The 13842-nt window shown below is 34.2% G+C and overlaps 1 pseudogene; it reads right to left on the bottom strand.

The window, feature by feature from the left end:
• Positions 1-239: 239 nt before the first annotated feature.
• On the bottom strand, positions 240-1831 carry LOC132066319 (BAHD acyltransferase DCR-like; annotated as a pseudogene).
• Positions 1832-13842: the final 12011 nt, after the last annotated feature.

Here is a 13842-nt window from a genome sequence, read left to right as displayed (position 1 = left end):
TCAGCGAACCACTCAACGTCAGTAAATTACACTAGAATTTATTTGTGCAGAAGAAGAAGAAGAAGTTTTGAAGTTCAGAAAATTCGTAAGGAAAATCTGAAGGGATGACTAGATATTTATAGCCAAGAACAAGTGTCTGTTAAGGAAATAGATGTGTCTTTTCTGAAAAGGCATGTGTCTTTTCTGAAAAGGCATGTGCCTTTTCGGCAAAAAAATTGTCTGAAAAGAAAATAAAACTTTCATTTCCTATTCACACCAAATACCGGGGTTTTCGCACCAAGAACATATCGTACGAACCTGTCCAACTCGAGGCCTTCCATTGTTTCGGGTGATAAGACCCCTCCAAATCGACGGTTCCCTCTCCTCCTTCTCTCCCCGGAAACGCCGATATCTTCCCCCGTCAAACTTATTCGCTTTCCCACTCCTAACTGCGACTGGTCTGCCCCACCCGAAATCATTGTCATACACTGGAAACCTCGGCGAGCTCCCCATTGTCAGCATGGCTCCGTCAAAATTCCCCAACGGAAAACACCGTGGATCCCTCTCCCAATCCTCTACGAACTTCCTCATCATAACATCATCATGAACCTTCACATTCTCGTTCAATTGCTCCGTACACCAATGCATATTGTTACATAAAACGTCCCCGGCAGACGCGTAAATTGGAATGCTCTCGAATTGCGTTGCCAAAGTATAAATTGGACCGCTTCTATTGGAGACGGTGATGGCAATTTACGGCCCATTCGAATGTCGTCATTTTGGAAGATGGGAACTTCCTTGCACGTGTCCCGCACGCCACAAATGACGCAAAGTGACCGAAATGATGAAATCTCGTAGTTGATTTATCGTCTTTGTTTCGCTAATATCGATTTTCGGGATCATTTCTCTCGTTTTGCCATCAATTCAACTATGTTAATTTCTCCGTCAAAATTCAATTTACCGATTGTTGGTCTTTGCTTTGAGTCTTAAAATTGATTCCCTTTTGAAACCAAATATCCTCTCCTCAACGGGGCATCGCCGGCAAAAGGTGACTTTAGGTCCATCGCCAGGGAGTTTTAGCACGTTGTTTGAGATCAAAATTGAATTATGGGTAAAATCGTGTCGCTTTATAATCCTTTTCACACCTCTACTCACTTGACAAATGTAGTGAAGAAGTTCCAAACGATGCCCGTCGGTGACGATTTGGGATGGCGCGCATTCAACGTACGCTCGTCGCCCAATTCCGTCACTGGACAAGAAGAAGAGGGCTAAAATGCCTTGATATCTCACTTTTTTATCAAACTGAAAGAACTTTTCGACATAACGAGGAACATCAATGGAGCCTATGACGTCGCGAATGTAAACGTGAGTGGTCGTGTACGACAAAAATCGAACGCCGCCGTCGTTAAAAGAAATGTAGATGTAGCCATTGGGTCGGCCATGAATCGACCGGTTGGGAGGGAAGTGAGTGAGTGTTTCGAGAAAGACCGAGTTTGAGAAGGGAAAAGGAGGACGAGCAAAGAGAGACCCTTCTTCGAATGTAGTGAACGAAGAGAAACGTTGAAGATCGGAAACAGAGAGTTCGAGGTCGGGAAAAGAGATGATTTTTGGGAGGGGAAAATGGTGCATTTGGTGACCAAAGTTATACCGCAATGTGCATTTTTAGTTTGCGATTCTTCGCAGCTTTTGCTATAAGTTCTAATGGAGGCTCGTACCACCGCACAAGCCTCACTTTGAGGAAATTAGAGTCCGAGGATGAGTCAGAGTAGTATTGGGCCTTTATCGATATGACCCTACTAGGCACATCTCGCTCAAGGCTCACATCGAAGGCGTGCACGGGACTCCAATCCATTCAAGCTGTGAGATGACCAAAAGGAGCATTGGAGACCCATGGAGAGGCACACAAGCCCCATAAGAAGGCCTATGAAGTATGGAAAGTAGCTTGGAGAGGGATGAAAGAAGAAGCTACAAGAGAGAAGGCCAACACTCAAAGTGGCTAGAGTCGCAAAGGGACAGAAACACAAATGTGGCTAGACGTGCAAAGAAGGGCCATAGATGTAAAAGAGTCACAATTGCAAGCTTGAGGATTGGATGATGGCTATATGTGCAAGAGGAGCCTTTTTCGGATTTCAAAATAACATCTAACTAGCCAAACAAGGCCCTTGCCTCATTAATGACATTCTTATAATAACTAGCCTAGCTTTTAAGTCTCTTAGTATAAATACTAGACTTAGGTTATTTTCATCTTTAGATCATGTTGAATGAAGAAACTCTTATGAGAGATTGCAGTTGATAGCTTTAGATTAATATAGATTGTTTGGTTGATTAACCAAGTGTTACTTCCTAGTTGTGAAGTGAATTGCTTATTTCCATCGAATTCAATATTGCTCATTTGTGAATTCATTTGAGTCGTTGTTGATTCGAATTGCTTAGGTTATAGGGTTTGTAAATCCGATTGGAAGGGTTAGGATTTGATATCACCCTTTATGTCCATAAATTTCTTGCTCTTGGGTCAAGTATCTATCCATCTATCCTATTCCATTTCTATTCTTCATCCACCCTTTATTTTGATTTTCTTGTTCTTTGTTTTTCTAAAGTTTTCCTACGTCGAATCTTATCATTTATATAGGTCTGCCACCGAAATGTTATGAGACTGAGTTCATGCATTTAATGAGATAGAGATTCTTGATTTGATTTTTGTTGGCTGTCTTCATTTGATACTTGGGAAGTTGACCTAGAGCTAGAGTTACTATTAATTATTTGAATGGGGACTTGAGCTGGTTTAATCATAATATGACTTGCAGGCACGTGCCCAACTATAAACAACAATATTGCTGCATATATTAGTGATTGAATTGTCAAACACGATACGGAAAAATTTTTTTTTGTCAAACACGATAAGTTCATTGTTTAAATGATTTAGAATTATCGAAAATAGGTTAATGAACGTAGTCAAAAACAATCTTGTATTAGAAAAGTCACATATTTCTAACTATTTTTTCTGAAGATCAATCAAATCGAAAAGTGTTATATGTGGATACTTTTTAATGACATGACACTTGATTTTATAAGCCAAAAAATATTATTCCATTTTAACTAAAAACCTCCTCTCCAACCACGTGTTCGATCAGTAAAATTTCTTTATATATTAAACAAATATAAAAACAGTTCTACAATTACAGGCTTGGCACATAACAAAAAAAAGTGAGTGTATTTGCAAGTGACATACTATTGGAGGGGACAATGAGACAAGTCCCTGATCCCACGAGAGGTGCAATCGTAGTAATAATGATCAATGAGTAGCGACTTTTAACGATCATATGTTAGGAGGCATTCTTCTTAGGCCTAGAAAATTTGTTTTCTGAATATCCAAACTGTCCCGGACACTCTTCTGAATTAATTAATTCCACTAGTACTAATTAAAATACTTATAAAGACTTGTGTTTTAGATTTCCCACTGAAAATGTGGGCTCAATAATGCCCAGAATGATCCTCAAAGCAGTCTTTTTGGATTCGTCGGCGTACCATATATAGTCCAAGTAAGATTTGCATATAATAAAACAGAAATTAAGGGCATATGGCAGCAAATTTTCATTTTTAAGTATTAAAACTACTACTAATACTGCTATGTATTTTTGTTGTTCAATTATTATTAGTTAAATGTTGACTTTGTGTTTAATTAGTCTCTTCATTAATTAGCAGCTAATTAAGTTGACAAAGTATTCCTGGACTCTTTCCAGCTTCCACGTGAATGACAGTTCACTAGCAACCATGAATATTTTATTATAACCTCGATTAATCGAGCTATACTGCTGATTGTGAGCAGCAGCCAGCATGCATACATTAATGTACGCATTTCATAAGAATGTTAAAGGAATAGAGGTTAATGTGCATTGAATCAACGACTGGACTGATCTATATATTCATGCATCTTGTAAATTTCTCTCAACATGTAAGCGACATCTTTTCGTCCTTCCGGAAATAAAAATGTTTCAACATAAATAAAAAGAATTGGCTTTTAATATAACAAATTAAAGTTATATTTGCAGTAACAATGATAATGTTACTAGTGTAATACGCTCGTGATGGATGATTCATAAGTTACCAAGTTTATGAATGATGCAACTCCCTAATTAAGAAATGAAGAGTTATGCAACTCTTAATAAAGTCGAGTGATCTTTAATAAAGTGGGAGTACTTGAGGTTATCTAGATAACACATTTGAGTTGAAACTCCTTTATATTAAATTCATTCAGATAAATGGAAATGATATAACTTAACCCAAAAAATGCAAAAAAGTGATAAAAAAGCTCTGTATAACCGGTTACGCATTTTAAACTTTTGGTACTTAGAAAAGGTTGTCGAAATGATTAAGCAGTAACAAATACTCCTATGTACTTATTTTAAGAAATCAAGGAAACAATTTGATAATATTATTGAAATAGTTGTTGCCAATATTTATTTGAGTCTGACGATGATTTAAAAGTTTTTATTTATGCACTGTTATCATAAAACATGAGGAATGCATAAATGTATCTCTTCAGATTTCACAAAATAATTAACAATTAAAATTAATTCTTACCCTTAATCCATGCTTCAGTTCCCTTTGTCGTGCAAATGAGATCAAGGAATCATGGACAATCTGCAACAATTCATTTTCTAAAATAACAAATAAATACATAAAATATCAAGATAATTAGAGTTAGTTAACAAACTATATATTGATGTTTTGGATATCTAACTTCTTCCTAAATTTCGCTTTTATAATCCCTGAGAAAATAAAACAATGAATATCAACAATTTAATGATCTACGAAGAAAGGTGATGAGACTTAAATAATCCTACTTGCATGCATTATGTAGTACCAGAATAGCTTAATCACGAAGGAAATATATGAAATATATATTAGATACAAAGAAGTAGTACAAAATTATTTGTAGTCTTGAAGTATACCACAATCATTAGAAGTATACCACAATCATTAGAAGTCTAAGAAATAGAAAAATCTTTTTGCTGACCGTTTTCTCATAAGAAAATGTTTCAGTGTGCTTCCTACTTCCGTAGTAACAATACATAATCATGATTAGTTGGCCATGTGTCGTTCGGTATTAGATGATTATATCAAAAAAAAAAATATGTAAGCAAAAATAACATCACAATTTTTTGGCTTCATATAATCGTCATATACGGTGTATGAAAAAAAAAAAAAAAACCAAATTGTGCTTCACGCTTGCAAAAACAATGATATTTAGTCCAAAAGATAACCATACAATTGTTGGCTTTATAAATCCTCCTATACGGCATAAAACAACAATCAAACCAACCCTTCTCCCCTGTAGAAAAAACAACAACATAGTCCTTCACTTGGCTTTTTCTTTCTCTCATTTTTAACATAAAATGTATGGCATAACTTAAAAGAAAAAAAAACTTACCGGACTGTTCTAGGATGATTTTCACTTTCATTTTCGAAAACAATATTAATCGAATCATCCCTATCCACCAAAATAAGGAATATGTAAAAAAATGTTGAATAACCTCATACGTCTAAGCATTCTACTTCCTAAATAATGTGATGAATATGAAGGGATGGAGGAAACAACAGTAAAATGTGAATTTTACCCTTCATTTTTTCCCCCATAAATAGTGAATTTGAAAGTGAGTAAGTAAATGCCACGTAAAGGAATAAAGTTGATAAATAATATTATGATGATCACATAAAGTGTAATTAAAGGGAGGAAAAAAAAAGGTTTTTGTTTCAATGAGGATGAAACTGAAACTTTAATGGTAATAATATGAAAAGAATTTAATGGACATATTAGGAGAGACCAAGGAAACTAAGGCTCGGTGGATATGAAGGGATGGAGAAAACAACAGTAAAATGTGAATCTTTACCCTTCATTTTTTCCCCCATAAATAGTAAATATGAAAGTGGGTAAGTAAATGCCACGTAAAGGAATAAAGTTGATAAATAATAATATGATGATCACATAAAGTGTAATTAAAGGGAGGAAAAAAAAAACGTTTTTGTTTCAATGAAGATGAAACTGAAACTTTAATGGTAATAATAAGAAAGAATTTAATCGACATATTAGGAGAGACCAAGGAAACTAAGGCTCGGTGGAGGAACATAACTAAGAGAGTTTAAGAAATAATTTTTTTTTAGTTTTTAATATAATTAAGAGATTAAAGGAGTAACTTTTGAGTTTTTTAACATAGCACATAAATGAGGAAGAAATAGAGAAAAGGCCAAAAAAGGAAGAAAAAAGATAATTGTGTTCTTTTAAAAAAGGTGCTCTACATCACCTCTTCTATTCCTAGCTTTATATTATATATAGATTTAACTCTTCATCCTATTGTCCATCAAAAGCTTGAGTTCTAAACCCGAGAAACTCTTGGGTAAGTTGTTAAAATTATTGGTTTTAAGCTGGCAAATACGATTTGGAAAGAATTTAAGACTTTAGAGATTGGGAATTCTTTTAGTAAAAGGACTTAATTCCGTAAAGAACTGAAACGCTTATCAATTGGTTTGAAAGCAACATGGTTTCCAACTTTGAAATTTGAATAGCTTTGGGAGACGATTAAATATGTTTCAAAAAAATGCAATAAGGAAATGACAAAGTATATTTAGCAAAAATTATATGGCGAACCTTAGTTGGTTCCGACTCTAAATATTAGCCAAGATTATATGTATATGTCACCACCCGACTAGGGGCCATGACGGGTACCTGGAGCTAATCGCCAAGCACCACTCATTCTATTACTCATAGTACTCATCCTGCGTTCATTCGCTATTCTTATGCTTATAACCATAGGAAAACCATTTTCACTTTGAAACGTATTTACCTTTATATACATAAGCCCTTCGGCTATCAAAATAATACATATACAATGGGGAAATCGTGAGAACATACTACCCACACATACGTATCTACGAGCCTCTACTAGAGTACTAGACATATGGTCGGGATAGGACCCTGTCATGCCCAAAGCATATATATACACAAAACAATAATCAATGGCACCTCCGGAACAATGGAGTGCTCTCAAAGCCTGCTAGTAGCTCCTACGAATCTGGATCACCTCCCTGTCTACCTGTGGGCATGAACACAGCGTCCAAAGAAAAAGGACGTCAGTACGAGCATTGTACTGAGTATGTAAGGCATGAATAAAATGAACATAATAGAGAAATCATAAGACATGAGATGAAGATATAACCTGCTTAACTTTTAAGAGCGTGTGCATTTTAATCATATCACATATATCATCATATCACATTTATCATATCACATATACCCTCGTCGTTAACCCGCGTCCGGGTAACCATCATACGCCGCCCACTAGTGGTGGTCATGTCCGGCCTTCTAGGCGCGGTGGAATCATAAGCAGCCCGCTTCAGCGGTGACATGTCCGGCCATTTAGGCACGGTGGAATCATAAGCAGCCCCCCTTAGCGGTGACATGTCCGGCCATCTAGGCACGGTGGAACCATTTCATCATATGCTCATCATAAACTTATCATCATCATACATTTGTCATAAAACATACATTAGAGCTTGACAAACTATAGCTATGTCGGGGTGACGTGAGCTCGTGAACCCCCGATTACGTTATGGAGTGATCATAATCATCATATCTCTCACCTTGAAGGGACTAACATTTTAAGGTGAGTGTACACGAACAACATCAATGGAACCATACTTAGATCGTTAACTTCATGGAACATCATATCGCATTCTTATCATATCTCTTTCCTTTATCTTATGAGAAGCTCTTTATAATCATAGACTATAACTTCCGATATATAGAAAGTCATAGAAAACAGAGGATTCCCATGCCTTAGAAAGAAGGGGACTATCCTTACATACCTTTTCGTTTAGCTATTCTATCGCTTGATCGTTCTCCTCCAACGCTCACGTTTCTACCTTCAAGAGAGTTCGTATTAACATTAGCTAATCGATCACATGAACATGCTCAACTAAAGCTAGAGAAAATTGGGCAGCATTTCCTTTGTTTATACAACTTTCCCCATATCATACATCAACTCCCAAACGTCTATAATAACATTCACAATATTATAACCAACAATCTTCGCCCTCACCTACATTATCCACATTTCCCAATTTCACTAATTCATCCATAATCATGGTCATAGTACACTATTACGTTTACTCTCATATAATGTTTATCCCATATTCTTAATATCATTTATAACATATTTATAATCACAACACATCAAGAATCATGACTCATTCCAAGCTACTCCTCAAAATCTCATTATTCTCTTCTTTGTAACCCATTTTATATCTCCTTTCATAATCTAAGTCTTTCAACCCCTCAATACCCTAAACAATATGGAATGATCATAAAACTTACCTTAGATAGTGTGGGAATGAGCTTTGAGTGGAAATACTTCACTTGAGCAAAAATCCTAGTTCACTTCCAATGGGATTTCTTGCCTCGGATGAACCCTAATGAGTTTCTTACACTTGATTCTCTTGGTTTGATGAAGTTGATCATGAATTTCTCTTGAGTTCTTATGGAAGAAGTGTGAGAGCTTTCTAGAGAGTTCTTGAGGTGTAGAGTGAGAAATGAAATGAATTGAACGAGGTCAGGGTCCTTATATTAATTTTAAAACTGTCCGACCTTCGGGGGGCTTCGGACAAACATACGGTCCGTATAATTTATATGGACCGTATGTGTGGCCGTAGATTAGGTCCAGTGAGGGCTACTATTCTGGGCAGAATATACGGCCAGTATATTTTATACGGCCAGTATGTTGGACCGTATAATGCTTGACTTTCGAAACTCGCTCTCGTCGACTCGTTTGGTCTCCAATCCTTACAGAACCTTCTTAACACTTGTTTAACACCTCATTAGCAATCTAAGGGACGTTATAACTCTTCTCCAAGACATCATTAAGTCATCATTAACTTGGTACTCGTAAATCTTTTCCGATACATAACGTATACCTCGCCTTTCTTGGGAACTTTCTTCTTACCTCGAATGTCTTTGAAATCTCAATTAGGATCATTAAATACTATTTTTACTTATTGAAACATCTTATACTTCGTGCCCTTCGTTAGTCTATTCACGTACATCAACGAGAAATTTTCCGAGGTGTAACGAAGATATTACAACTTTATCCAAGATAACGTTATCTTTGAAGAAACAATTTCATCGAAGGACAAAAAAGTCGTACAATACTTTAAGGCTATTTTGGACGTTTAATAGATGAGCACGTTGTGGGTATGTTGTTGTTGTAATAGATGAGCACGTTGTGGGTATGTTGTTGTTGTAATAGATGAGCACGTTTCCATCGGTTTTTGTGTTTTTATATTCTATTATCGGTCCTCTTCCAATGAACAATACCGTTATTACCCATTGAACTTGTGACTTTCTAAAAATTATTTATAGGTACATATTCTTTCGCCAAATCTAATTCCGTTATTTTTAGAACACCCGTAATAACTAAGAAAAAGTTACAAAACAATATCTACTCTAAATACATATTATTTTTTATTATCTAATACGTTATCTAATAATTTTTTAATGAGGAAAGGCAACTTGTACTTTTGCCAAATTTTTTTATCTTCTTTCTAAAGTGACAGTACATCCAAAGCTTACGATAGACAAAGTTGAACAATAATTTTTCTAATAGAAGTATTTATCTCTCATATCAAATTTAATTGGGAGTACAATTCAAATTTTGAAAAAGTAAAGGAAATCAAGGGAAATAGGATTAGGATATTAGTAGTAATAGACGTTCTAAAAGTGGGTATTAGGTAATTCAATTGAAATAGGATTAGTAACTAATTTTCAGCAAAAAAAAACATTAGTTAGTAGTAATAATAGTTTAGTAAGGGTACAAAACTCGACAGTAGTAGACGTTCTAAAAGTCAGCCAATGAGTAGTTCAATTGAAAGAGGATTACCTAATTAGTTTTCAGGAAAGCCAAAAAAAAGAAGATTAATAATTAGTAACATTGGTAGTAATAGTAAAGTTAAGGGTAGTTAAGGGTACAAAAGTCGGCTCATAGGTAGTTCAATAGAAATAGGATTTTAGTAGTAATTAGTATTGTTAGTAGTAATAGTAGGGTATAAAGTCGTTCAATATTTTAAGGCTATTTTTGGTCAACTAACATTTATATTCACGTTTTTAAAATAATACTATTCTCTACGAACGTGTCTCGACGTTATATCGTCACTAAAATGTTAGATGATATTATTTGAAATTAAATATTAATTATTTAATAAGGTACAAAAGTATGTTTTGATCTTATCCACTTAATACTTCCCATTATCCTTTATGTTTTTACCTGCGTGGAAAAAAAATTATGACTAAAATAACCCAAAATTAGGAATTGAGCTAGTGACCATATATTTTATTTATTTTCATTATATTGAAACTTATTATATTATGCAAAATCGAATACCAAACATTTGTTTGCCGAAGAAGTTAAATGTATTATAGTAAAATAAAAAAGGGCAAATGTGTAAATATGCCACTCAGCTTTGCGATTTAAGCAGAGTATACCCCTCGATAAAAAAAAATGATGTATATACACCCCTGTCGTTATACAAATGGCGCAAATATACTCTTTTTGCTGACAGAATTTTAAAAAAAAAATCATTTAACTTATTTTTTAATTAAAAAAATATCAAGTGGCTTTAAAAATCTAAGGCTTTCAAATTTATATTTTTGGGGAAAGAAGTCTTTCCATACTCAACTTAAATTGAAAACACATGTGATAAAGATGAATTGCACGAGGTCTAATAGTACTAAACCTAAAATTATACAACTTAGTTAAGAAATTAACACAGCTAAAATCCTTTTAATATTGAGATTCAGACTCTTTGATTAATCAAATTGGAAGCCGAAATTCGGTAGTTAATAGTATTTATTTTAAATTCTATTTTTAACTGTGATATTCTTTTATATTTACCAAAATGGTCGATAGAAATATGATAGAATTAGACTAAAAAGGTATGTAAGTCGATCGGTATTTTAGGGATATTTTTATCGTCAAACATTGTTATTCGTACTTTTATAATATAAATAATAAAAGAATATAACATACAACCAAAACCAACTTTACTGAAAAAGTTTGACACAATCAAAGGATAAATTAAATTGAACATAACATTCCGAAATCACAAAGTGATGCAATAAAAGATGTAAAATCACTTGACTAATGCAACAATATTTAACATTTTTTTCGTGATGAAATGATTCACTCTAGTTAAGCCTCAGTGATTTTGGCATATGAAAGTCATATTCTCGAGAATTCATTAATAATGGACCAAACAAAGATAACTAAAAAGTTGCTTGTATTTGATATGACTTTCATGGCATTACCTTTTTGTACTCCAATTCATATCCTTTCAGAATTTTACTTTGGAGTCCGAAATACTAAATAATAGGTACGTAAGAAGTTGAAACGTGATTGTGATTAGAATTCCACACAGAAGTTATAGGCAAAATACATTAAATGACACTTAAACTATCTTCAAAAATACAGTTAATACACTCAAACTACGCACGCGACCTATTACACACCTCAACATCTAAAAGTCAATTTAATCTTGATATGCACATATACCAAATGTAACTTGATTTTTATAGGAGGTGTGTAATCGCTCTACATTAGTATGCAAGCCACGCATGCTCACGCCACGTGGAAATCTTCTAAATTTTGTATATTCTTTTCCTTTTCTTTTGTTAATTAAATTAATACTAGTTAATCCCTAGTTAACTATTAAAATGCTCTAATAATTATCTCTTTTTCATCACTAAACTATCCCACCATTAAATCACCACCATTGCTGCCAACCCGCCACCAACCATTATCATCAACTCTAAACCATTAATTTTATCACCACCATCAATTTTACTTCATCACTATCAATTTTACTAGCTACCAAACCCAAATCAATGATAATCTTTCAAATTCAATAAAAAATGATTACAACGGAAAAAGTTTGGAAGAAGACAAAACTAATATCAAAAAATTCACAAAGAAAACTATCTGTAAAGAATAAAAGAAGAATAGGGAAAATGGGTTGGAAAAATTGGACAATCCAAATCTTAAGCTCACCAGTGGAAAAATAGGGGAATGATGGTGGTTTAGTGGTGGTTCACAGTAGGTTTATAAGAGAAATGGTGGTGCTACAGTGGCTATGGAAGAAGAAGACGAAATTGGAGAAAGTCCATTTGAAGGGCAGTTCATGCAATTTCTTCATTGTTTATCAACAATGAAGAAAATTTGATTTATCTAGTCCATTTGAAGGGCAGTTCGAGTAATTTCTTCATTGTTGTTAAAAATTTATTTGAAGGGCAATTCGTGTAATTTCTTCATTATTGTCAAAAGTTTATCTGAAAACTTTTTTTTTTTTTTTTGGGTTGTTGCATCAATTAGTATTCCCTTTGCTTTGCAAAGGATATAGTCAGTATACCATTATGACAATAGATTGCCATTCTGATCAACAACCCCATATACGTTTGTCCAAGTAAAACAAAGTGATTACACCCTTCCTATATTGAATGAACAAATGCAGAGAAGACTAACCCAGTTAGCAATTCAGATCTTAACCTCAATTCAATTTTTCCGGTGGGGTGGTGGTGGGTGTTGCTTTGGCTAGTTGGAGAAGAAGAAATGGGTTATATTTCAGATTTTTTGTTTGTGAATTTGAAATGAAGGAGGTGGCGTGAAGGTGGAGAAGAAGAGGAGTGGGGGTGACGTGGAAGTGGACGGCGGCAGTGGGGGCGGGGGGGCGTGGAGGAGAAGAGGAAGATGAAGAAGATGAAGAAGTGGGGGCGGGGCGGGGTAGGGGTATATTTAGCAAAAAAAAAAAAAAACATAAAAAGATAAAAAAAATCAACAAAACGCGCCTATTTTTTAATCATAATTTTTTTTGTCATCACATCGCCTTTCCTCGTATTAAATTCACTTTTTAGATGTTGAGGTGTGTAATAGGTCGCGCTTCGTAAGTGTGAATTCGGCATTTGGGTATAGTTTAAGTGTCGTTTGATGTATTTTTGCCGAAGTTAATATTAGGGGAAATTTAAGCGCAATTTTATCCGGACATATATATTTGAAAATAATTCATCTTGAAGGGATATAAAAATCGTTGAATATTCGTTAATATTTTACTAACCAATATTTATATTCATGTTTTTAAAATAATATAGATAGATAGATATAGATTAAGAAAATATCACATTCTTTAAGAAAAAAAAATTATCCATTTTTCGTACATATTTTTTTAAGGGCATTTTACATAAATAGCAAACATTTGGTATTTAATCAAATGCATAAATAATGTTTGAATATTCACGTTACAGAAGAACTCGGTCAGCTCGCACATCCGTGATTCAATTTTTTTTAATTTGTATTCGAATACAAAATAAATTTTTTCACCGTATTGTACGAAATGACTATCTGTATTCATAAATTGGCTTATCAGTATTTATGAATACAACGAGTAAAAACGAATACATATACACCGATAATTACACAAACATCATATTTTCGTATTTATACAACGGATACAAGCGAAAAATACGATAAAATATTCATACACCAAAAAATTAACAAATGTGTCATATTTTCGTATGTATACAACGGAAATACGAAAAAAAATGCCGTATACAACGTAGATAATTCAAAAAATTAACAAATACGCCATATTTTCCGTATGTATACAACAAATACAAGCGAAAAACATTATATACACGGTAAATATACAACAAATACGGTGAAAATGCGGACTTTTTCCGGATACGTAGGAAAAAAAATTAGGCGAATACAACGACGACATTTTTTTTTGACGTAATCCCAGTTTTTTTTTTTTTCCCCAGCCCCTGCT

Source organism: Lycium ferocissimum, chromosome 8 (genome assembly GCF_029784015.1).
Source record: "Lycium ferocissimum isolate CSIRO_LF1 chromosome 8, AGI_CSIRO_Lferr_CH_V1, whole genome shotgun sequence".
NCBI classification, from domain to species: Eukaryota; Viridiplantae; Streptophyta; class Magnoliopsida; order Solanales; family Solanaceae; genus Lycium; species Lycium ferocissimum.
The sequence above is the reverse complement of the archived record's forward strand: the minus strand, read 5'-3'. Positions and strand labels throughout refer to the sequence as shown.